At 32.2% G+C, this 26,217-nt stretch overlaps 1 protein-coding gene and 1 long non-coding RNA gene across 2 annotated transcripts in view; both read right to left on the reverse strand.

Annotated features, from left to right (window-relative positions):
• Positions 1-26,217, reverse strand: part of LOC138703074 (WD repeat-containing protein 26) — an 80,471-nt gene that overhangs the window by 53,795 nt on the left and 459 nt on the right. The window lies entirely within an intron of this gene.
• LOC138703076 (uncharacterized) lies at positions 474-26,213 on the reverse strand. Its single transcript, XR_011332963.1, has 2 exons — positions 25,732-26,213; positions 474-1,521 (listed from the first exon to the last, which is right to left on the reverse strand). It is a non-coding gene; the product is annotated as an uncharacterized lncRNA (long non-coding RNA).

The raw sequence follows: 26,217 nt of genomic DNA on the forward strand, positions 1-26,217 counted from the left end.
TCAATTACGGAATCAATTCTAAGCTGTGTTACAATGGTACAACAAAGTTAATATCTTTCTTGCATGGACATTAAAGAAACCCTCAAAAGTAGTTTGCTTGAAATATGTTGACCTCTTTCATATCACAACCAGTCCCATGTACTACATATACCAGATATTTTAATATTAGAATAGGTCCTTCCAATATCACTGTTATTCCTACTTCCGAAAGATTGAATTTACAATTAATATCTTATTTTGATGTTATATTAGTAAATTAATAATGATCATTTCACCTGTACCATAGTTCAAAAGCACGGGAATTAATTACTGTATATTCTACACGTGGAAACGAAGCTGTTTACCTGCAGTATAGCGAATTTACATCTCTTCAAGCATTAGATGTGTTTAACTGTTGATGAAATAATAACGTCTTCTAATGCACCTCACCTTCTACAAAATGATATCAAGGTAGGAAGAAATGAAAGAATGTGTAAAGATTTTAATATTTATTAAGATAATCATATAAAAGTAAATGCATTAATAATGCATTTTATAAATTTCCCTGAAACTTACAAAAATAAGGATATAACATGCTACTAAGTCTCAAAGAAGAAACAGGTCTATATTTATGATAAAATGACCTATATGAAACAAAAGTTTATAATTTAATATATACTTTTAAATGATATACTTTCTATTTATTATTTTATGACAATATGAAAACTACTTTGACCTTCACAGTTACAAATCCAATGAATAAACACATCGAACAAGCCTCTGAATTCTGGCAGATATTCAATGTCCAACTGGAGTTGGGGCTCCCATCAAGGTGAACACAAAATGTTACGAATTGTAACTATAAGTCTGTAGAGTTTATCACTGATATTGCTTGGAAACATTCAAACACTACACTTATTTTTTCTTAAGTGCAACCATTTCCGTACTTTTCATATTAATTCGAAAGTGATGGTCTTCCTGTCCAAATGTCATTATGTAAATTTCTACTTCTCTTGTACACAAAGAAAATTCAAGCTGTGGTGTTCAATACCACAGAGATGATAATTAAATTTGCTATGATCTAACAAAGTTAACATCATTTTAGATTACTCTCAAATGAAGTGACAAAATTTTAATAATTAAAATGTTGTTTAAATGTCTTACATCTTCTGTATCACTGATGCTATCCCAAAGACTTTCCACCCAGCTACGAATTAGCTGATAGATTCTCAGCAAAAGAACAATAGTTCAATCCCCAGAAGATGTTGAGAGTTTTGTACTAGCTATAGCAGCTATCAGACAGGTTTTCCCCGAGTATTTCGGTTTCCTCTTCCATTTTCATTCCACCATTGCTCCTTTACTTCCACATTATCCCACTGGTACAATAGTCTATTTATTTAGAAAGGTATTAAAGACAAAATTAAATTATCTTATACTGTCAAAGACTTTTCAAATGAAGAGACATGAAATAGCAGAGCATACGAAGATATTGTCAATTTTTTATACTTAGTCCTTATATGAGCTCATTTGGATGATACACACCTATAAAAACGTACAATTAGTAATGAAACATTGAATAAGAAATTTAATAGGGATCTTTCAAACATAAATGTTACACAAAAAATATGTTCTCTGCATAGATATATCAAATACTATTTTCTCACTTCTTGCATATATTCGCAGAAAAAATATTATGCACAAAAAATTTAAAATTATTAGTTTTCGAGAAGTTTTCAGTTTTATTAAATTCTTTGTTACCTTTCTTATGAATTTTCAGACAGTGTAAACAACATTAACAACTGTTGAATGTTAATAAGCTAATTTTACTTCTTTACGGTAAAGTTCTACACATACTCTAGGGAAAAGTATATACTGTGTATATACACAGGGTCATTCACGAGGATTTGCCATCCCTTACAGTGCTTATTTCCGAAGACATAAACATTTGTCCTAATCTCAATATTTTCAGAGTTACACTAATTTGAAATTGTTTGTAAAATACATTATTCTTGAGTTTTAAGGGTAAAAGAATATTACAGATAAAGAATGAACTAATCAGGAGTATCATTTCTTTAATTAGCTAATATTTTGAAGCTAAAATGCGTTGTGAATTCCATAGTTGCTTCGTACAGAATATTTTTTTTCGATTTTTAACTACAAAATTACATTTTCTTACGCATTTATCACAACAATTGTTACAAATCACGCCACTCTTGTAAATTCTTCAAGACTGTACATTAGAATGCATAATTGAACTGTAAAGGATCAAGTTCCTAAAGTCGTATGATTGTAACAATTTTTGTGATAAGTGCATAAGAATGATGACATTTTTAGTTAAAAATTAAAAAACAAAATCTGTACAAAGCAACTTACAACACATTTTTAGATTCAAAACACTAGTCAATTAAAAAATGATACTTCTGAATAGGTCATTCTCTATTTGTAATATTCTTTTACCCTTAAAACTAAAGAAAATAGGTATTTTACAAACAACTTCAAATTAGTGTAACTTTGAAAATATTGAGATAGGACAAATGTTTATATGAAATTTTTGCTCAGAATATCTTCGGAAATAGCTTCGTAAGTGACGTCAAATCCTCGTGAATCATCCTGTATGTGTGTGTGTGTATATATATATATATATATATATATATATATATATATATAATTATTATTATTATTATTATTATTATTATTATTATCTTACGTACATTTCCTTAACATTCACTTTTAAGAACTGAATGTCACTTTTTTAGTACTGTAAACACATTCACAACAGCTAGGACTCTGTTAATGTAGTCAGTGTGGAGTAAGGCCTTCTCTTAAGACAACACATGGGAGATACACTCACTTACAATGGAAGTAAAATCTCCACTTCCCTTCCAGGGATCGAACCTGAACCATCGGGATTTGTAACCAGATATTTTTAACATGCACAGCCAAACTACGAATGCTAATAAGCTATCGAAGGTTAATATACATGCCTTGTGAGAAAAGTATAGTATTTAATGAACACAGGAAAACTTAATTTCGCTATAAATTAGCAGTCTACTAATAAATGTTTGGTTATTGTGACTGAATTTTTAATAACAGCATATAGGCCTACTGCACAATTTCGAAAATTTCTATGTTCTATGAAGTGATAAGATGTGCCTGGAGAGTAAAAGACTGACCATGTTTAATGAAAGAATTGTCAATCTCGGGAACATTCTGTATAGTAAATACACTTCTAATGTTTTCTTTGAAGAGTACACATTTCAAACTAACTTGAATTTTAATCACAAAATAACTTCGACTAGATATACCATATTTTACGACCACTGATAAAAGGTTATTGTGTACATGAGCCAGCGGGTATGCTTTATGTAGCATCAGTAAATTGGTAATTGTGAGATGGTGTTTTGGAGAGATGAATCTGAGGATTTGCTGTGGAATTATGTGGCATTTATCTTACAGATGCGGAAAACCTTGGAGGAGGGGGGGGGGGGTTAATTAAGTAATCAGCCCAAGCCGAATTTTAACCCACATCTGACCAGAGTCTTGGGGCACAAGTCCTGCTCGCGAACTCCTAGACCAGGGGTGCACAAACTATGGTCCTTTGATGTGTTCAGTCTAGTGCGTGAGATAAATTACTTTTCAATTCATTTTTTTTTTGGGAAGTATAAATGTATGCGAATATTAGACAGAAGTTGGCAAGAAATAAGGCAAAAGGTGAATTAAGGAAAAATTTCACCCTTTATTGTTTTTAAAAAATAATACAGTAAAGGGTGGTTGACTCTCAACTCTATTAAAGACTTCATCCTTGCAGTATTAATTGGATTTCAATGCTACTCGCAGCTGAGTGGTTCAGTTTCATTATGTTTCCATTCCTCCTTTTTAGTTATGGTCTTACTAATAAAAACTCTATATACAGACGTTTAACTGTCTTATACTTATACAATGAGTAGCTCATTTATAAGTCGTGAGTAAATTCCTTACTAATAATCACTACATACGTCGTATATAACAGTATAACTGTTACACAGCTACGTCATAGTTTCGTCATTACTTCGTTATGAAAGGTAATAGAATATCTGAGGTTCTCTACTGGATCCGGTAGAGTGCTCTAGTGTGGCGTGTTAAATATCGATAGTACAACTGGCTCTAATCAATTACCACACTACATTTTGATCAAAGAGTACAAGCTACAGCAATATTATTCTAATAATTCTATGATCTATGGTTTGTTCTTCTGTGGTTACAAGGTAAACATCATCATAAAATGACAGTCGATACAAACAGCTGTTAAAGGGGCGACCATTTTTTCCCTATATACAATGCTTAAACAAGGGGTTTCGTGAATATAACTACTGCAAAGCAATTCCCATTGTATAGTTACAGCCTGTTTATACGTCCATAGCTTATTCACGGTTTATTAGTAACGTTTTCTGTCTCAGCTCTGCATAAGTCTCGTATAAAAACTATATACGGTTTATTAGTAAGACTGTTAATCCATTACAGTGCCAAATCAGCATCTCTGCCAGTCCACATCTAGTTCACTTGCTTGTATGTAAACATCGTCTTGTGCTCATGATGTATTTGTATTACAGTATCTGATTTGCAAATAATGGCTAGTGCTTTTAAGAAACGAAAAATTGACACAGAATGTCGAGCATTGACAGATAAGTGGTTATGGAAGTATTTTTCACATTGTACAATAATAAGCCGTAGTCCCGCGCCGTGGCGTCATGGTCTAAGGCATCCTGCCTGGGACTTGTGTTACAGAATGCACGCTGGTTCGAATTCTCATGGGGGAAGAAATTTTCTCATGAAATTTCGGCCAGTATATGGGACCGGTGCCCACCCAGCATCGTGATGCACTTGGGGAGCTACGATAGGTAGCAAAATTCGGTTACGCAAACCAGCTATAACGGCTGGGGAGCTCATCATGCTAATCACACGATACCTCCATTTTGGTTGGATGATCGTCCACCTCTGCTTCGGCATGTGGCTGTGAGACCAGCAGCCGGCTAGTCGGTCTTGGCCCCTTGTGGGCTGTAGCACCACGGATTATTTATTACAACAATAAGCCCATTTGTCCTATGTTTTTTTTTATTCATGAGTTCATGACAATCTATTTATTATGTGCGTTCACAGATTTTTAAAAATGATTACTGAAGAAAAATTAATGAATAAAAACCTTTAGTCCACCAACAAACTTTGGTATTTCATTTAGCCCACTGCTTTCCTAGACAATGCCGGTGGCTCGCGGCCTATTCTCCTGGCATATATTCAGATAAAGTCTGAATCAGAAAAGTTGCATCAGGAATCGAAACCTGAACTTCTCGAATACTATATGCACTCCAATAATAACTAATCTGTTCAGTAGAATGTTTGAATAAATGGTATTATAATCTGAAAAACTGCAAGAAGTCAGCTTAAAAATAACTATATACTATCACATCAATAATCTTATTATCAATAAGAACATGACTTCTATGTTAACCGATATAATAATAATAATCTATATGATCTTAAAAAAGAGACTTATCCAGACAGTACATGAACTGCAGTATGAGATTAACTTCTAACTTTATGTAAAGTTTACAACAGAACACCTTTGCACCATACACTTGCTATTCTTTCCTATGATAATAAAGTATCATTGCCACACACATCATCCATCTAACTGTGCAATGCTTCAGACATGGATATAGTCATAATCCAAACAAGCAATATCATATAATTGGTACATTCATTTTCCTTTCTAATTACACACATTTAAGAGAGGAAGTAGTTGATGCTGTAAAATCAATTTAGAGATTTTCTTAGCACCCTTTATATTGAAAAGCTGGTTTCTGGCATGCTGTCTGTCAGTGTACAATGATTTAATCCTATACTATTGGACAGATTTTGTTTATATTTAGTATCTACAAGCCAATTCAACAGGAAATGACTGACATAGAATATAATCAATGTTACTAAAATTATGTTTTTTTTTTAATTACATACATGATTATTTACTTGAAACTAAGACACTTTTCACTTTTTTCATTATCACACACAAAAGCATAAATAAATGATCGTAAGATATCTACACGAATTCCTTCGCAAAATTCACTTAATCATAGCAATTATGAAAATACAGCAAAAAAAAAAAATCTCCAATTGCTTTTTCTGAAGAAAAAGATTGGCATTAAAGATATCTACACGAATCAATTTCTAATATTAATATACAATTAACTGTTAAAGAAACAGACCAAAACAAAGAGACATTTTCTATAAAAACTTCATTTTACTGAATTCGCAAATGCACTCTTATAATTCATTTCCTCTTATAACCATAAATGATCCCAAAGGTTTGCCACTACCTATTATACAAAACCGGCCTTTGTAAAGGGATGAAGTCTTTTTCATCCACCAACACAGACTAGGTGATAAAGGTCAGTAACATTATATGAGGTAATTTTTATATATGTGGGTGAATATCCATAATGATTTTATTTACTCTACTACGACTTTCCCTTGAACCCATTGAACTTTATGGCACTGTTGGTTACTTTACTAGCAAGTAATACTAAATATACAAAGTCCTAAAAATCATAGTGGGATTTCAAAACGATTATGTTGTTAGAATGAAATACAAAAGACACATGAAACAGGTAACAAGTGAAAGATTAAGTGAAACAGATATCAAGTGAAAGACCAAGTCATCAAGTTTTTCTGAGGTTGATACTAAAAACAAAAGACAATCAGCAATCAAATAAATGCAATAAAATCCATTCCATAATAATGACTGTAAACAAGATGGATGTTCACAGTACAATGTTTTTGTGACTGGCAAAATCTGAATCTGTGATTTGTATGCGACAGGAGTACTATTGTGTTAACGTAGAATCACTCACAAAAATGACAATCACAGGGATAGAATGTTGAAAAAGTCAAGAAGCTTACTGGACAAAAGTGTTTATGAAAACCATCCACTAGTGATGACATGTTGGAACTATTTGCAATACTCCAATTTGATGACAAACTGATGACATATTGGAACTGTTTGCAGTGATATTTCAACAAGATGGCACTCATCCATACTATGCCAATATTATCAAGGAATTTCTTGATGAGACATTTCAACAGCACTGGATTGGGAGGGGCAGATGGAAACAATGGCCTCCACAGCCTCTGAACATGACACCTTTGGAAATACTAGAGCATGGACGTCAGTTTATAGTATGCCACTGCAAAATCTTTCGTGTTCATCATGGTAGATATTTTCAACATTTCCTTTACATGTCATAATTAAACTAATAACAATTATAGTCCCGTCGCTCTAATTTCTGGCAGCCAATTGCATTGCAGGTCAGCTACATTTAAACGTGTGTGTCTTGTGATTTGCTTATGAAGACGTTATTCATTTCTTAAGGCTCGATAAATACTTAATATAATCGCCCGCCATTTTGGCTCTTTCGTTGGCGTTCGCAGAAAGCACACGAAGACGTTATTTGCTGCTCAATTATTTGCTGAATTACAGTGCGTTTGATTTATTATCATAGGAGCTACAACATGATAATGTTTAACAGTGTGGCAAATAGATTCCTCGTATGGTAGCTCGGAAACGAAAGAACAAAAATGGCCAACGATACTACCTACCTAGACTTTATAGAGCCTTCACTTCCTAAGACGTAAGCAAAGAGGCGGAGTCACGCCGAAAATAACAGCGTCGCGACTATAGCTTGTCTTATGACCTTCATAAGATTCGAAAAAACGTTCACCACCCAAGGTTTTCCTACCTAAAAACATTCTTGATATTTCTCCCTTACACTCCCATTTAAGTGTGTTTGCAGAGATCTGAAACGCTCTGTATATAATGAATTTTTCTATAATGTGTATTTAATAGTGTTTTCAACTGCAGCCAATAATGACAATGATAAGAATGATAATGAAAATGATAAAGCAGTAGGAGTAGTAGCTGGAAGATGTGGGAGACGAAAAGAGGAGGAAAATAGAAAAAAGGAAGAAGAATTGATAAATACAAAGTGATTGCTTCCCATCTGAAAGTAATATTGTAGAAATTGTACAGTCATGAGGTAAACAAATTAAAACCGTCTCAAAATGAAAACATGTTAATTTTAAGAGTTTCAAACATTTTGCTAATATTGTTGTAACGTTACATCATATTATAAACAAATTAAACAAACCGAAACTGTCTCTTTTTGTCTGATTATGCATTAAAATTTCAGCCAAGGAATAAAATAATGTTTTCATGAACTGCAGCAGTATAAAATCCATTTTTGAAGTCAGTAATTTCAGTGACACTAGCAATTTTACTAGTAATCTTTACTGGGAAACAAAAAAACAAATGAGTATTAAATAAATATAGACATAAACCAAATAAATAAATAAAATAAATTATATGACTTGAAATAACAATTAGAAAGGAGAAATAGGGAAGACACACGAACTGTTCAATGGTAACTACAAATTAAGGAGAAATAAGGAAGAGACAAATTTATAATACAAACTATTCAACGAAACACTACAAATTAATATACAAGGAAGACACAAATTTATAAAATAACAAACTGTTAAATGATAAACTACAAATTAATTACACCATTAAAACACGGTACTGAGAAGAACAATTTTCTGAAACAGACCTTAACTGGTAACATAACACTTAACAAGGTTTTTAACAGTAGAATGAAAAGTTTGGAAAAGAAATTAATTTGGAAGTAAGTGGTCAAAGTCTCTTAAAAATTACTTTTCTACTATTTTAATCGCGGTACTGAGGAAAATCATAAAATTCAATCAATTATATGACCCAGAGAATCAAACCCAAAATCTATGGAAACCAAGAGAGCACTCTATCAAAAACTGACTTTTTATCCAATTCATTATATTCTGCTACACTTTGTACGAGATTATAAAGGAAATGATAGTTCATAAGTTGCATGCTGTCTACATGACAACTGTACAAATCAACCAATCAGAAGCAACTTACTATCATGGAAACAGCACAATGTTGCCACTTAATAAGCAGCTAATTTTGTGGTATGTCATTGTGTGAATGAATATCGCGAATACTTGGGTTCTGGTGAGGCAACCAGTTTCATTATTATTTTGTAGTTTGTTTCTTACTTTCATCAGAAATATTACTGAATGTGAAGTTCTACTGTTTCAATGTTTGGTCAAGAGTATGTTTAATGTAATGTAGGTACTATATGGCTTAAATCAGGCATCTGTGTTATTTGTAGGCTACTGATTGTGAAGAAGAAAAGGGGTCTAATGAGTCGATTTTTTACCTCAAAACTGCCATCACGAAATTGTAATAATTATAAATAATAATAATAATAATAATAATAATAATAATAATAATAATAATAATAATATTGATAATAACATCATCATCACACTGAGAAAGTTTGATATAATTACGACTTCGTGTCATGTGCCAAATTTTAACTTTTGCATTTCCAATTGTGGAAAGGATACAAAACATCACTTCATTTCAACCTCAGTTATGTATAAAACTCGTGTAGGTACAAAGTTTAATTTTAAGAGTTAATAATTTAATGAAAATAAAATACTAATATGTGAAGGTATCCCCTTTACACACCATGGACACACATGAAGGCAGAGTCCTATGTTTTCATGATCTTGGCGCTAAATCAGATGATGCGACTTTTTACTCATGGGAAGGAAGCAGTATTAATTTGAAAGAAGGCCACATGGACTCCCAGGTCATTCTGGAAGTTTGGCAACGAGAAAATCTCACTACACCCAAGTTTGAACTCGGGACCTTCTAGTTCATAACTATGTTGCTGTACCAACTGACTACCCAGCTGCCATACGATACTAATCATTTTTATTATAATACAGAAATAAGCAAAAAACATTAATTCAATTCCGAAGATGTCTAACAAACATAACAATTAATTAACTATTTAATTCAAAGTAATATCCTTTATTTTTTTAAATTATAGGAACATATGCTATCCATTTTATTTTGTTCAGTCACAATATGGTCTTATCATAATTTATTTATTTATTTTGCGATTTATTTATATTTTATACTCAATAACAATACTTTTTCTATTAACTTTTTCTTCTGTATTACATGCTCATTTCAAATGTTCTACTGTGAACTAAATTTATGCAGTTTGCCTATCAACACGATAAAACATGTTTTAAAACAAAGTCGTTGCTTACATTACTTAATTCTTTTAACTCCACCAGCTTTGTTGTAGGTTTACACAATCAATCACGTGCTTCTTCCATTTCTATTACCTTGTTCCCTACTTCCATTCCTTTAAATATTTACAGCTACTTTCACAAACTCGATGAGAATTGAATTTATAAATAAAACATCTTTATTCTTTATCTTATGTATATAACCTATATGTATTTGTATTAAACAACCAAACTGCTATATCTATTAAATAACTAAACAAGAAGTTCTACAGTATGACATTCAACTCAAGCCCCTACATTGAAGACATCTGTAACACTTTGGCACTGATATGAGGAGGCAGTATTATTCTGTTTCTTCTTTCTCCATAGAAAAAAAAAAAAAAAAAACAAACACACACATAGGTATATATACAGGGTGTTTCAGTTATATTATTACAAACTTTTAGGGATAGTACAGGTGATCAATATGAACAATTTTCATATACGAACTCAGGTCTGGAAAACATTGTTTGGTAGCTACATAGCCAGCTAGCATCGAACTCAAGTTTGTTTGCAGACTATGTTTCGTGCAAACATTGGTGAATTCTTATAAATATGATATGAGCTAGCTGGCAACGTAAATTATATTTTGACTGATAAAGCTTTGCATTTTTTCTTCTATTCCCATTTGCTCTTCCATAAATGAAATGCATATCAGCAAGTTCTTTTAATGTGAATCTTTCTGTTATAAAAACTAAAGAAACCAAAGTTATTGCCTATACATAATGCTAAACCCAAATAAGACTAAATGTCAAACAAGGACAACTATATTTAAGCTGAAGTGAGATTTAATTGCACTGGCCATGAGCTCAATGCCAGATTGCTATGTTCTATATGCTACAAACAAGATTCTATACCTTTTATGAACTCTGTAATGTTAAAAACCATCACCAAGGCAATGTCATGGCATACATTGATTTTTTTTAAATTTAATTTCTTCCTGTAACCACTACAGGTTGCCATCGACAAAGAGTACCATGATACAATAGAGTAAATGCCTTAAGGCTTAGTGATACATTGTTGTTAGAGTGAAAAATAACAATTTGAATTATATTGAAACACATGATATTAAACAAAGTAAGGTCAAGGAGATGCCTATTAGTCATGGTCCATATGTATGATGCCTGAAAATAGCTATTGAGCCTTTGAGTGCTGCAATTGTTGGATCTCTTAAAATATTTTTATGCAGGCCAAAAGATTTACAGAAGTTGACTAGGAACCAGGGTATGGTCCCAAATGATTTATTTAACCATGGCCCTCTAATATTATTTAGACTGGTTAACACAAGAAGTTCTTAACTTATGGGTCACCATGACTTTCGGGATGGGTTGCCATAGCTTTCCAAAAAAATAAAATAAAACACATGTTAATTAAAGTAGACCTACTTCATTTAAAAGTATAAATCTTTTCAGAACTATGTTTTTACGAACAATGACGAAAGCATGATATCTGTCTCTATATGAATAATAATAATTAATTCCTATGCTTATTTATATAGAATTGTTACATTAATACTGATAACTTCAAAACAGATCCATGGGTCACACAAGTTAATCGCCTAGATGACTTTGAGTTATAGCAAAAAAACTTAAGAACCCTGGGTTAGCTGACACATAAAAGCTTTACCACACAGAACATTTTTGGACATGGGTTTCTATATGAATATTGTTCATATTGATCATCTCTATGGCCCTAAAAAATGTGTAACGAAGTCACTGGAATACTCTGTATAGATATTAGATATACCTACAGTGTATGTGCATATGTGTGTGTGCGTGTTTGCGTGCGTGCACACATATATACATATATATACATATATATATATATATATATATATATATATACACAGAGTGTTAACGAACAACGTCGAAATATTTTCAGTGAGTATAAGAGTCTTAGACAAACAACTTGAGATATGGAAACATGGAAAATGGATTCAAATTTCCATGTTATGACATAAAATCTCCAAAGGGCATGCACATCACTGACCTTTATCATTTTAAATTATAAGAAATAAAAGCGGACGTTAAATTATTTTAAAGGCAAGAAAATGAAGATGGAATGCAATGAAATTCCCTAAACAAAGATACAATTGAAGGAAAATTAAATTAGAATGAACAATTTTTACACAAATTGCTGGAACTGACAACCTCCAGCAGCAATACATTGACACAGATAAGATCCTCGTACCCTATCAAAGATTCCTGGCATATCACGAATAAATTCATAGCCTATGATTTTAATTATGATAGATATCTCTCAAAAACTAAAGGAAAAGCAGAACCGCAACAATTGTTAGCAAATGAGTTCCCATTAACCATACTAATGCAATGGAGTGCAATCATGTGATTAGTCTCTAATTTTTAAGATTATAATAATGCTACATTACGAAAATGCTGCAGATGAGTTACTAGCAATCAGGTTTCTCTTGATCACTAGGAAGACTTGAAGTCATTCTAATACAAACTGTAATTCTATTTCGTTTTACTATTGATTTTGATCACAAAATTGTAATTACTTTAATGCTTTAGATATTTCAGATGGATGACCATGGGTTCTCTACCTCAAGTTGCTTTCCTAGGATCTCTCTGTACTCAGTGAAAACATTCTGGTGTTGTTCATTAATACCTGGTACATAAACACTCACATATAATGGCATTATAAGATGAATATTGGGAAATCCACATTGTTACATATTTGGTTCCAATATAAAACTAAAAATGTTGTTTGTATTATTTTTCCTTTAAATTTACAAAAAAAAAAAAATAATAATAATAATTTAGCAGGTGGTTAGAGTGTGGTGCTGACATCACATCTTTCTATAATCTTCTCCCTGTAAGAAAAATCCTAATACAAACAATAGCACGTGACTGAAGTGAGGCTTCATTGGTCACTGTTTGGCGCCATAGATTCTCAGTATGTGTTCCCGCCTACTGTTGTACATTCTGTTTCATGTTAAACATTTCCCGTTACTCGTCAAGTAGGCCTCACCTCACTACTATGTATTCATTTGCTTAGGAAACATTTACTTTATAATTACACCAATTAAAACTCACTTAACTTATTACATACATTTAAGACTACATTTTGTTTTTCTCCGCTTTTGAGAGGGTTTCCACTCTTATGTTTAATAACCACACACACCGAGGGTGCAGAAACGATACTTCAGTACCACGTGCTTATGTGAACAACTACAAACTCGAGTGACGTCAGCTTGTTACAAGAACAGACTTCCTCGGTATTACTGTTGGTATTCATCCGCGTTCATAGTACATAACAAAATATAAAAGTAGCTTTTCTTTTACTTAGCGTTTTACATATGAGTGAAGTTATATGTTTCATCGCATTTAACAACCAGAATTCAATTTTTTATTTTCAAATAATACAAGATTATGGTTTCCAAATACGAACTATATTTTCCTGCATCGTGTGAGTGTTTCGACTGGGAACCAATCACGGGTATGTTAGCAACGTGCTTGTGTTTACATTAGGATTTTTCTTACAGCGAAAACAGTATAGTACCAAAGTGAAGAAAGCATAGGAACTCCATCTCCCTGCCTTCTGTGCATCTCAATTGCATGCACACGGATATCTTAATGCTTTATAATTTACAATACAACATTCGAAAATCCAAGCCATATAGCCTATCATATGTAATACAACTATCTTCCTAATCAGTCATTGTGAAGAGATAAAGATAAGAATTTCGGTGTAAGCAAGCACTGATGATACATAGCTAGCAAAGCTTCACTATACTGCTATGCAGCAATGTTGCTACACGTTTGTACATGCTGTCACAATCTAGACTAGGCCTTGGCAGATGTGCACTTAGAGTGAACAAGGAACACATGCCATTGTTTGTTTTTTTCATTTCGTGCATTAACCATTAAGTATAAATGCTCCATTGTCTTGCACAAAAAGTACTTTTGTACGATTTATAACATTAGCCTGAGAAGTTCAAAGATGAAAACTCTCTGGTGTTTACATTCTAAGCCACAAAATTATTAATAACATAGAGAATAAGTCTGGGACAGAGGAAGTGTTAAATATTAAACAGACAATTTTCAAGGTTTTCACAAATAAAAATACAAACAATAGTGCAATACCCTAAGAAAGAAAAATTTGAAAGACACTGTAGCCTATACTGTCCGAAAAATTCGCCTAAAAATCGCTTCATGTTTTGCAAGAAATGGGTATGCTCTACACTTATGAATACAATGACACAAAGTTACTGAAGTTACAACCATTCAAAAATTATTTAGAAGACAGAGTATAGATTGGCTTAATATGCCAGCATCTATCTACTAGGTCACTAGTTCTAACAGACAAAAGTATGCGAAACAAATTCACAAGTCATAGAACTAAAAAGTGCATTAATCAAAACAATTCTTTCGTTTCTCAAAGAGAATATTATGGATATTTCACAGTAAATGATGGGTGAAATTTCTATTTTATATATTTTATAAGCTAGAAACTTTATTTTTTATTCACATACTCCTATTGATATCCGTAATGACATGTTTGAGTTTCATGTATATAGGTTGAGTAGTTTAAGAGTTATTTAATTAAAGAAATAATAATTTAAATATTTTCAAAATATTTCATCTCTGCCTAATTTTAAGTAGGATCATTGTCTGAAATTCTTTTACAACACATTTTATATCTTTAGAAATTTCCTCTGTTCTCACATTTTTTAGTTTTATCTTGTAAAAACAGGAGAAAGAAATTAAACCTATTCACATTCAAATTTATAAAATTCACTAAGTGCATGCACACATTTCATTTTTTTTTTTTATTCAAAAGCTATTTTCCTTTTTGAAGAAAAAAGAAAGCCAACATAACTTTAAGTATACTTTAAAACTATACAGGAAACATTTCAGCTTCCTAGTGTAACATTTGTGCCTGCATGCATTTTAAACTTAATGATAGCCTTTTAAAAAAATTGGCGTAATTTATGACACAACCGCCTTAGGGTTCTAAAACTTCGTCAGAATGTAAAAGTAGGCATCATTTTTCTTAAAAAAAAGTATATATATTACCAAATTTTCACCTGTATCCTCCCTTAAGCAGGTCACAATGTTTGAAAAATACAAACAGAAAGTTTCAGCATCTCCCACTTGCTTAATTTTGGTGGGTAAATTACGTTTGAAGTGTTTATAATTAATTACTTCGTATATTCGCAGTTTATACTCTGCTGAATTGCTGATATTAAGTTATGTTCATAACTAGGGTGTATCAGCATGCATGTCACTAGAAAAATTTATATGTGGCGGTATAGTGAAGTTTTGTTTGCATTCTATATGGCAATCTATATCAGTTTTAGTAATTTAAATCTAGACAATATTTTAAATACAGAGTAAGACAGCCAGGGCTAGACCGGTGTCAGCGGAAAGTCATATGCATAGTAACTTCTGCGCCATCACAGTGATCAGACCTCTTGCTTGCGTACGTTTTGTATTTAGTTACATAAATACGTTCACACAGTGAGGGTGTAGTTGTATGCCGTACATTTAGAGTGCAGCAGTGTGTCCATTATGAAATATAGCCTTCAACAACGAGTGTTTATTTACGACAACTTTGTGAAATACGAATCTTGGACAACAGTTGTAACAAACTTCCGTCAGTCATTCCCTGATACGCCAGAGCCTTCTAAAGCAATGATTTACAATTTAGTGAAGAAATATCGTACCACTGGATCAGTATTGGATAAGAAACGAGCATGTGTGTCACTGAGGAGATACTAGATGAAACTGGTCACTGACTAGAGAAAAGTCCTACGACATCATCCCGCCGTGTAGCTCAGCAGGTAGGGGTGTCACAGTTTTCAGTGATAAAAGGTACGAAACAATTAAAATTAAAACCTTACAAAATTTGTGTTCTTCAGAGTTTAACGGAACCCGATTATCTGAGCAGACATAGGTTTTGTATGTGGTTCCAATAGTCAGTGTATGGTGGACTACTTGACCCCACTTTAATTTTTTATAGTGACGAAGCATGGTTCCACCTCAGTGGTTACGTGAACACTCAAAACAATCGTTAATGGGACAGTGAAAATCCACACCGTTTTCATGAACAACCGCTACATGACATAAATTCGAGCCATTTCGGAGAATGAACTGAGGGAAGTTGCTGGGCATGTCTTCAGGAGATGTGCAGCCTGCCAGATATCACAAGGATGTCATTTCGAACATGAATTGTGAATCTGGTAAGTACATTATTACGCCATACTAACTGCAAAAGCACAGAACGAATCCTCCGCATATGGTAGCGTCATTACGTATGAATCAACCGCCGTGAGTCCGGTTAGGAGTCTAGCCCTGGCTGGTTTACCCTCTACGTCATTTCACAATAAGATGACATAATAATAAACAGACATTAACTGAACTTTCATCAGATTAATGACATTTCGTAAAACAAAATTTTTTTTTCCTTTTTTAACTGGTCTACTGCAGCAGTTCCCAAACTGTGGTCTGCAAATGAGTCAGAATGATTCCTTGGAATCGAGATATGTTTTCAAATGGTATTTTAATTAAGCTTAATTGTATCGTGTTCTCTGATTTTTTAGTTTATTGGATTCTTTATCTCACGCCACTGAGATTTAGAATTTAACAGCAATGAGATCACCTGAGAGCCTTCTCTTGGCTAGTATGTCTTGCCTACTTATCTGCCATCTTTTTGCTTTTAAAATTGTATAAATTTCAATTCTTGAACAGTGTTTATCATTCAGGATGATATTGAATCAACATTAAAAAAATTCAACTTGTGGAACATCTTCATTCATTAACATTAAAATTAAAGGAATGTTTCCCTTTCAGCAATAAAAAAAATTAAATAAAAATAATTTTGGAGACAAAAAATTATTTGTCCATCAAATAAAAGTAACTGTTAGAATTATCTTCTGATTCAAGCTTAAGAATAGTGATTCCTATGATAAACCTGCCGCAATTTTCTTGATTGCACGACTATGTATCCTGATATTTCCCGAACTGCAATACAACTCTTAATGCGATTTGCATCAACATATTATTATTATTATTATGAGTGTGTATTTTCAGCTCTAGACTTCTTGAAGAATAAATATAAAATATAGTAAAGTTAATGTTGAGACAAACTTGTGAATTAAAGTATCTCAAATGAGCCAGTCATTGCAAAGCTGAAACTGCAAAGCAACATAAAAAATTCCATTGGCAACCTTATTGTAAGTCTATTGCTATTAATTTATTAAAGATTTTTCGTCCATTATATTACGTAAATATTTAATGAACAGAACATGTTTACCAGTTTAGATTATGAAAAACATTTTAAGAGGTCAGCTAAAATGAAGTATGATCTTTAAGGGGTTCTGAGACACTCGGAAGTTTCTGAACTCCTAATTTAATGAAAGGATAAAAAGTTATTTCATGTGAAGAGGGAAATTGAATGTAATACTTTTTTTTGCATACATTTGAACACATCTAAAAATCGTGATGTGGAATTCAGCTCACAACCTTATGATTTTTGCTACCACGTCATTTGATTTATCACGAAACCACAATTTGTAAATAGGCCTATGTCAGATTCAGAATAAAAAACTTTTTCATGCTTCCATCTACTGAATAGACAGAAGGGGAATGACCTTTGCACGCAAATGACATGAATGTAATTTGGACGTATTATTTCATTGTGCATACATAATAGCAACATTATCGTTATTTAAGGGACATAACAGAGTATTAATTAATTAGCCTATTATTATTATTATTATTATTATTATTATTATTATTATTATTACTATTTAGAAAACTATACGTGCAAAATGTTCAATATTTTTCGAAATTATGTCTTCGTGGTGGCTTCCATTAAACTTCTACATTAAATTATTTCTCTATAGCTTATTTCCGCCTTTTTCACACTTGGTTATATCCAGACATGTGACTTCAGCAGACGCATACAAAATTTTGAGATGTACAGTACGTGTCAATGTGAGAAGAAATATTACTTAGGTATGATATAGTAACGGGTATACAAGGTCCAACAGTTCGCATTCCATGACCTTCACTACATATGCATTGCATGTTACACAACTCTCAGTCACTTCGAATCACTGTAACCCCTCTCTCCTGCATTCATATTTATACTCAAACCTGTTTCATTCTCAATGTACGTACAATCATAAAGGCAAATGAGACGAGTCATTTCTGTTTAAATATTCTCAGTCTATGACAATAAAAAATGCTACTATCGCGCGATCATAAAGAATGAGATAGAGTAAGAACATAAGTGTTGCAAATTTCTGTTCTTCCTCTTACATTATTCACTGTTCCTCAGAAGTGTAGGCATACGTTGTTTTTAGTTATGATTCATGAACTGAGTGTGTTGTCAGTAATGCATTGAATATGAAAGATGACAGGAAAGCAGCGCAAAAGGAAGTAGTCATGGCCTAAGAGGAAATTATATAACTTTCGCCAGAAGAACAATGTGAAGTAGAAAAAGTCTCGATACCAAAATCTGTATTCTCCAAATCTGCCCTTCGGAAAGAGAAATGTAAAGAAGAGTCCTAAACATCTTTATTCAGCCATGTTCACACAAGATTATTTAACAGCGAATCTTCAAAAATAAATGATTCACCACACTACACCATCTTCGACAATTCTAACACAACAATGACTTAAGGATCACACACATCTATGCCCACCCATCAAACCTGAACAGAGTAAAATAACTACATCATTCCAAATGCAAGACATAATGGTATAACATCTCAGTCATTGGAAATGAAAAAGAAAATGGCAAATCTGACATGATTTGCACGAATTAATAGGCCTAATAATAATAACTTTTTTTTTATTCTGGCGAAGTTACCACTCGAGTAGGGGGACTAGACCAATGTTTACGTACGGTTTTTTTTTTATGTACAGAAAGACACAAAATATTCGCAATTTTTTCTTTTAATTATATGAAAGAAGAATTCTGTTAAATCACATAGACCTATTATTGAAATACTAATTACGTATTCAACAAATTTTAAGAAGTAAGCTACTGTTGAAGGGTTAACACTAAAGTAGCCTACTTCTCAAAAGCTTCTGTAACTGTGATGTTTCAGTTAAGGTACTACTGTACAATTATTAAATAGGCTACATTATACTTAGTTATTATCTGCATATTCATTTATTATGAATATATGTTTAATGTTTTTACTGAAATATGCTTGCATCTGTTTTTAAAATTAGGCCCTACATTCTTTTTTCTTTTTATCGATTATAAGACTGATTATTGAACATGTTTATAAACTGGAGAATTTTTTTATTTCTCTTGCCCAAGTAATATTTTAATTTCAGTAACAAACAAGATTGTTAGACATTGTAACAAAATTACCTTAGCTTGATGTCTTAGTAGACCTACTGTATTTAAATGATATAATTTCAACATTCATTAAAATACTGGAGAGACAAGGACCCTGATAAATGTTTGCTGGGGTGGGGGGAGATTCCACAATGAGTATATCCATTTCGCAAGGTTTCATTAAAAGAATACACAAGAATGATATAACATATAAAATGAATATCAAGAGCTTAATCATGAAACCAACTATCTGCAGATAAGTTCTCAATATAACAAGCGCCAAAGTATTTATTTATATTTAAGCACCATATTAAAAATACGTAAGTAATAACGTAAGAAATAATCCTTCAAATAATATAAATGTATTATTCTTGCTTTAATTTTTCTGAGAATTTTATAGAGGATTATCTCCAACAATACTGATAGTGGCTGATATGACTTCCAACAAGATTAATTTCTTACAAGTATTGCAGTGCCAAACTAATTAAATATGCAATTCATAAAGGGCCTCCTATGGTGCTCCCTGGGCAACGACTTTGTCGGTAAATTGGTCTACACAACTGACTTCATATGGGTGAATGATGAACAGTCAAGTAACCGCCATTAGTTAAAAAAATTCCTAAAGGAATTCTATTTATAAGTATTTCGAAAAAATTATATATCTGTATTGAAATAAATGCTGTTGTCTAACAACTTCCATACCTTAATTTTAATGTTACGCTCAAAATTAAGTAATTTTGCCTAAATGAACAGGCTTTGAAAGAATATCATAAACACAAAAAATATTTCATGTACAAATGCCACATAAATATAATACAATTACTTCGCTTTATACAACTTCACGAATAGATGAAATATTCTATTGTATGAGTTAGTATATGCATGCAACACATGTTGCAACGAAGAGAGGAAATACATGAGAAAGAATGGAAAGGAAAAGTTTATTAGTCAACCATGAAAAATTCTCAACGCCACACACAAACTGTACGAGACAACTTTTTAAACATCACTTTAAATGCAATGAAGATTTAATATGGTAAATTTATTACTTTAGTATTAGTTTCCATTCAATGCCAACAAAAACTGTTTCTGGTTATGCAAGGCATTACTATTGAATACAATTCTTCCCACTGCAATCAACCTCATGCGTCATACAATGATGTAAAGGCTAATAAGGTACCATATCCGTATTTAATTCAGTCTCTAAGAACATAGTATGTATATATATATATATATATATATATATATATATATACTATCTTGCGAATGTTATGGGCTTGCGGAATTTGCTTTTAAAAAAAGTAGGCTATGTGACTGCTTTACTGAATGTCCTTGTTGCCCACATACAGCTAACGAGATTCTCTCTAGTTATTAGACAAGGATGACAAAGAAAATCCTTGGTTTCTTCACCATGCATCTTACTTGTAAGCAAGGAGTAAAAGATTAAGTAATGATCATTGTTTTAAAAATACACAAAATAAAAAGAATTATGGATTAACTGTTCAAGCGATTTTAAGTAATTACGAGTGATATAAAACAATGTCCTATATAAGCAGCAGATGCTTGGAATACAAGTTAGGGATCAGTACAGCTTCACACATTATACTGCCTATTCAGTTTCAAAAGTGAAGGTGATTAAGTATTCTACCTAAAAATAATAAGAACATTCACAGAGATACCTGTTTACATCATACTTTCTACAAATATCTTCAAATTTTACATTTTCTTTATTCCATTCTACAGTATTTCCCTTCGGTTTTACAATGGGTATTCAAGGTCATGGTGGAAATATTAAAATAATGTGCTAAAATGTATTCAGCTTTGAAACAACAGAAATTGATTTCAAACAATGGCTTAAACACGCTACAAGTACGTTATCTACATAATATATCTTTAAACACGTTAAAACATTTATGTAGGTACTTAACAAATACGAGAGCTGAGAACTCATTTTATGTCAAGTTACTTTCGGCGAATTTAAACATAGTTTTCTTTTCATTTCTCAGTTTTCGTCTGTGTCTATACCTGAAAATCTTCTGGACTTTTATTTGTATTACCGAAACTTAAGAAAATGAGTAGGCTACAATTTTTTCCCTTCTATTGTTAATTAAGAATAGTGGTCTACTACTATCTTTGCGTATATGGAACATTACCACCAAGTCAACTTGTTGCTTTCATCTTTTAACAAAGATTGACAACTTCACGTGTTACCTAAACATTTTCAACCTGAAGTCTCTCACCAACACTTTTCAATATCATATCTGAATGAACTAATTGAGAAATGGGAAGCAGATGTCACTGGAATTAAAATAAACCGAAATAATGACATAAAAGCAATATTATTTGCAGATGACCAAGTACCTACTGTAGTTATAATAAACAGCGAAAAAAAAATTACACAAACTGAATAAACTAATAGAAGAACATTTCAACCGAAAAAACAAAAAACAATGGCTTTTATGGGACAAAATCCAATAGAGCGTAAAATAGTAATAAACAATAAAATTATTGAACAAACCAGTTCATTTTATTGTCCAGTATGCTTACTCCTAAGAAAATGAAAAAAAGGCATACCGACATAATAGATTTAATTTTTCTTAAGAATAATAGGATATATTAATACAGTAATATAGCCCTATTAATTTAAACCCACAAAATCTTTAGAGATTCGAATAAAAATATACAATACTTCGGCCCTTCCAAAATTAGGCTGGTAACTTAATGTATGACAGCGAAAACAGGGACACTAGAAGCAAAGGATAAATGAAGAATTAAGAGCATCTGAAATCAAATTTCAGAGAAAATCTGCACAATATATTTGATAAGAAAAATAAAGAAATTCTAAATTAATTAAAAGTCACTCCAGTTCTAGACAAAATTCAAGAATACCAAACGATTAGTTTGCACATGTCCAACAGATACCTCGTGAATGTCACCCAAGAATAACTAAATATTCTCAACCCAGAGGAATAATAAAATGACAAAGAAGACCCCTAAAATGGCTATTAGACAACTGAGACTGGAACGGATCAACCAATGGTCCGAATCCATGTAGGCTGTAAGTGATGTGATAAGTAAAATAATTCGAGAAAAATAGAAAAAATCTTACTATCATGTTTAGTAGACATGTGAAGCTAATTTCTACAACTTGACCAGACATCACTATATCAGTCTTTCAAAGCCTTAAATGATTGTAGCTAGTGCATATTTTTATGTCTCATTTGATTCAATGTATTTACGTCGGCATTTGATAGTGCTTCAATGCATGCATATTTTATGATTAATCTAATTAGTGTATGAAAGTCCAATCGCAAGTAATTACCATAAAGAGATTGCTTCTATAATCAGCATATTTATTTACGTGTATTTATTTCACATAGTTCTAAATAACCGGATTAGAACAAATAAATTAGCCTACATCTATGATTACATTTTAAGAAAGATAGTTTAATTCATTATTACTACTATGAGTTTCGCCATACAATTGAATTTTAAGGCATATACGAAATTGTTAATCTTATTTTCTCTACATGACACAATAATAATTCTTAATTAGGCCTAATGTTCATTTTTCTAAAAGTTTCTCTTTCGAAATAAAGAAAAAATCTTACTTTTCTCTCCATCAACTTTAACTTCCTATATGCACCATCATGGTGGCATTACTTCGTTCTGGAAATCATGCCAGTGAAATGTTTTATGACATAAACAATGTAATGGTATTTATGTTATTTATCTACGATTTTAGTTGCACTCCAGTATTTGAGAAATTCGGACGTAGCCCATACATTCTTTAAGAATATAACAACACACCTAAATGTTTAGTGTTGTCACGTTGAACGGTACGACGTATTCTACAAAACAAAGTAATTAAATTAGAATGTGACTATTAAAATGCAACGCTACACGAACAACAAACAAATACGAATTTGTAAGTGGTTTCTAAACCGTGCTAAAAGATGTTTAATTTCGGATTATTTTAGTATATTAAAGCATAAACTAACGCATCGTTTTTACGAAGTTTCATAACTGGGCACTGAGTCACAATACGAGACTAAAATTAAACACACAAGAAACTGCTGACGCTTCACTGGAAACCAAAAATATAACTTTCAAATGCTTAAATTTCTCACGAAACAAGTTAATCAATAAACTGATATTCGGCAAAGGCATGTCAAATAAATGTAATGTAGGCTATTTTCCCCGAAATACGTAACTGCTCAAATTAAATATACATTTCTAGGGTAAATACATGTGACTTAGTAAAACACTTTAACCATATGTCAGCACCACTTTTCTAATTATAGTTTCTTTTCTGCACATTCTAGATCCACAGCTATTGTGAATTCATTACGGAATTTTATTCGTTTAATGTCCACTACACAAGAAGTCTAAATTATTCCTTTACACTCATCCTTCATTGAAATCAGATCAAAGTTGGCCTAATAATTTCGTAGAAATTTAATTATATGAAAAAAACTCACTGCAGGGATATGAAAAATAGGCTAGATCAGCAAATAATGCTGCTGTATCAAAATAATGATAATTTTTAACAATGACATCATGTGTGTATCAAACATCATTGCCATGAAAGCACATATGGGACAAAGAAATAGGACACCACACATTTTTAGCTTTAGCACTAGAAGGAAGAGAGTAAATAGTTCTATCTCCATCCCTAGGGCATAATCTTCTCCTGATAGATAAGTGGTAATGAACAATGAGAGAAATTATTTCTGAGATTGCTTTATCTTGAAACGATATCAACATTAGTTAAGTGTCAGGTGTTTTTTATTTCACCTCACCATACTCTAAGAATTTATACTAGTGTGGTGCCAATCTTTCAAAACGTCAAAATATTGTGACAAGGTGGAAACAGTTATTCTTTGGGAATTTATATTTGATACTTGAACTATATATTTTGTAATTCTTACAATAAATGTTAAATTTAAATGTGCATGTGTGAACAGAGATTATTTAGAATACCGGTACCCAACAGTCTGCAAATATTTAATAGGAACAAATATACAGGTTTTTTTTTAAGTATACAGTCATGCTACGATTTTGTGAAAAATAAATGATGTCCTAATAGTTATTAAACATCGTTTTTTGTAGGTTATTTTACGACGCTGTATCAACATCTTAGGTTATTTAACGTCTGAATGAGATGAAAGTGACAATACTGGTGAAATGAGTCCAGGGTCCAGCACCGATAGCTACCCAGAATTTGCTCATATTGGGTTGAGGGAAAACCCCGGAAAAAGGTTCAACCAGATAACTTTCCCCGACTGAGAGTCGAACACGGACCACCTGGTCTCGCGGCCAGACGCGCTAACCGTTACTCATAGGTTTGGACATTAAACACCTTACTAGATTATTAACAAATGTCATAATTAGGGTAACATAAAATATTCCACGTCTCATTATTATCAATATAAGCTATTATCGTAAACGATATTTTTATTTTAATAGTATTATTTTTTCAATTTAATTTTCTTTGAAAAAAAGAATCAAGTTACATCCATTCTTCACAGGTTAACTGTGATCCATTACGTGTCTATCTTCTGCTTATGTATCAATTCAAGTTAATAGGCCTAAATTTCGCGGCTTAATCCTGAAAGTCTCATGGGAAACTCAACTTTCTGATTATTAAAATTCCTGCCACGTTTTGAAAAATACGCATACCTACAAAGAAGGCATTCAAAACGACCCCCTAAATTAACAATAAGTGCGGTAGTTCATGAGCAATGAAATGCAATAAAAAAAGGTTACTATCATTGATGTTCAACACAAAGGAGAAACACGTATCATCACTGCATTCCCATGTAAAATTTTTCTTCATATTTCAAGAGTGGGCCTACAAAACGTTATACGCAATAAAATACAATAAACTCACTTTTTCATTAACTCAAGTCGAACGTAAACTTTTAAACTAGGCAATAAGGGTAATAATTGTAAAGATTACAACAGAATAGTCAATAAAATGCCAATTTTCACTAAAAAGTATTCTCCCTTTTTAATTCTACGTGGCATAAGGAGTAATACTGCATGTCCTTCAAAATGAGGAAAAACGTGTCGTTTTACAAAAATCGTAAAATAATATTTTCATAAAACGAGACAAACATATATATAAAGCCTAGAAAAACACCATAAATGGAAATACTAGAACGAGAAGTAGGATAGTGACAGTCAACATTATGCTTCATTTTTATAAAAATACTTAACTGTAAAAAGGTTTCCCATCAACGTGCACAAAATCACAACAAATAATTTGTAGATTCTGGTAGAAAGAAAAAGAGAATTATCTTAAGCAGTCAAAGCCATTATTCAATGGGAACGTCAAACTGTCACAATTACTGCAATAGATCCAAATCACATTTTAATTAAAACTGTAATAACTTTTCACGTTCAAAATGAAAATAATAATAATTTGGAGGACATGGTTCACATTACATGTCTCGTCACACAAAACCCTATTGCTGATGTTTCGATATGCCCTGTTAAACGAAGTAAATAACGACTGACAAGTTTGACAGAAAGAGTAAACCGAGGCATCACATTCACTATGGAGGTCATTTATAGGTCAAGTTGACAAAACACCACTAACCAGCTGTTACCAATTTTAGTCGTCACTCTTCAAGCGCGAAACGCAACTACTGATGTCGAAAAAAGTAACAATGAAAAATTAGTAAACCTCATATGAAACAAACA

The sequence above is a fragment of the Periplaneta americana genome, chromosome 7, assembly GCF_040183065.1.
Source record: "Periplaneta americana isolate PAMFEO1 chromosome 7, P.americana_PAMFEO1_priV1, whole genome shotgun sequence".
NCBI lineage: Eukaryota > Metazoa > Arthropoda > Insecta > Blattodea > Blattidae > Periplaneta > Periplaneta americana.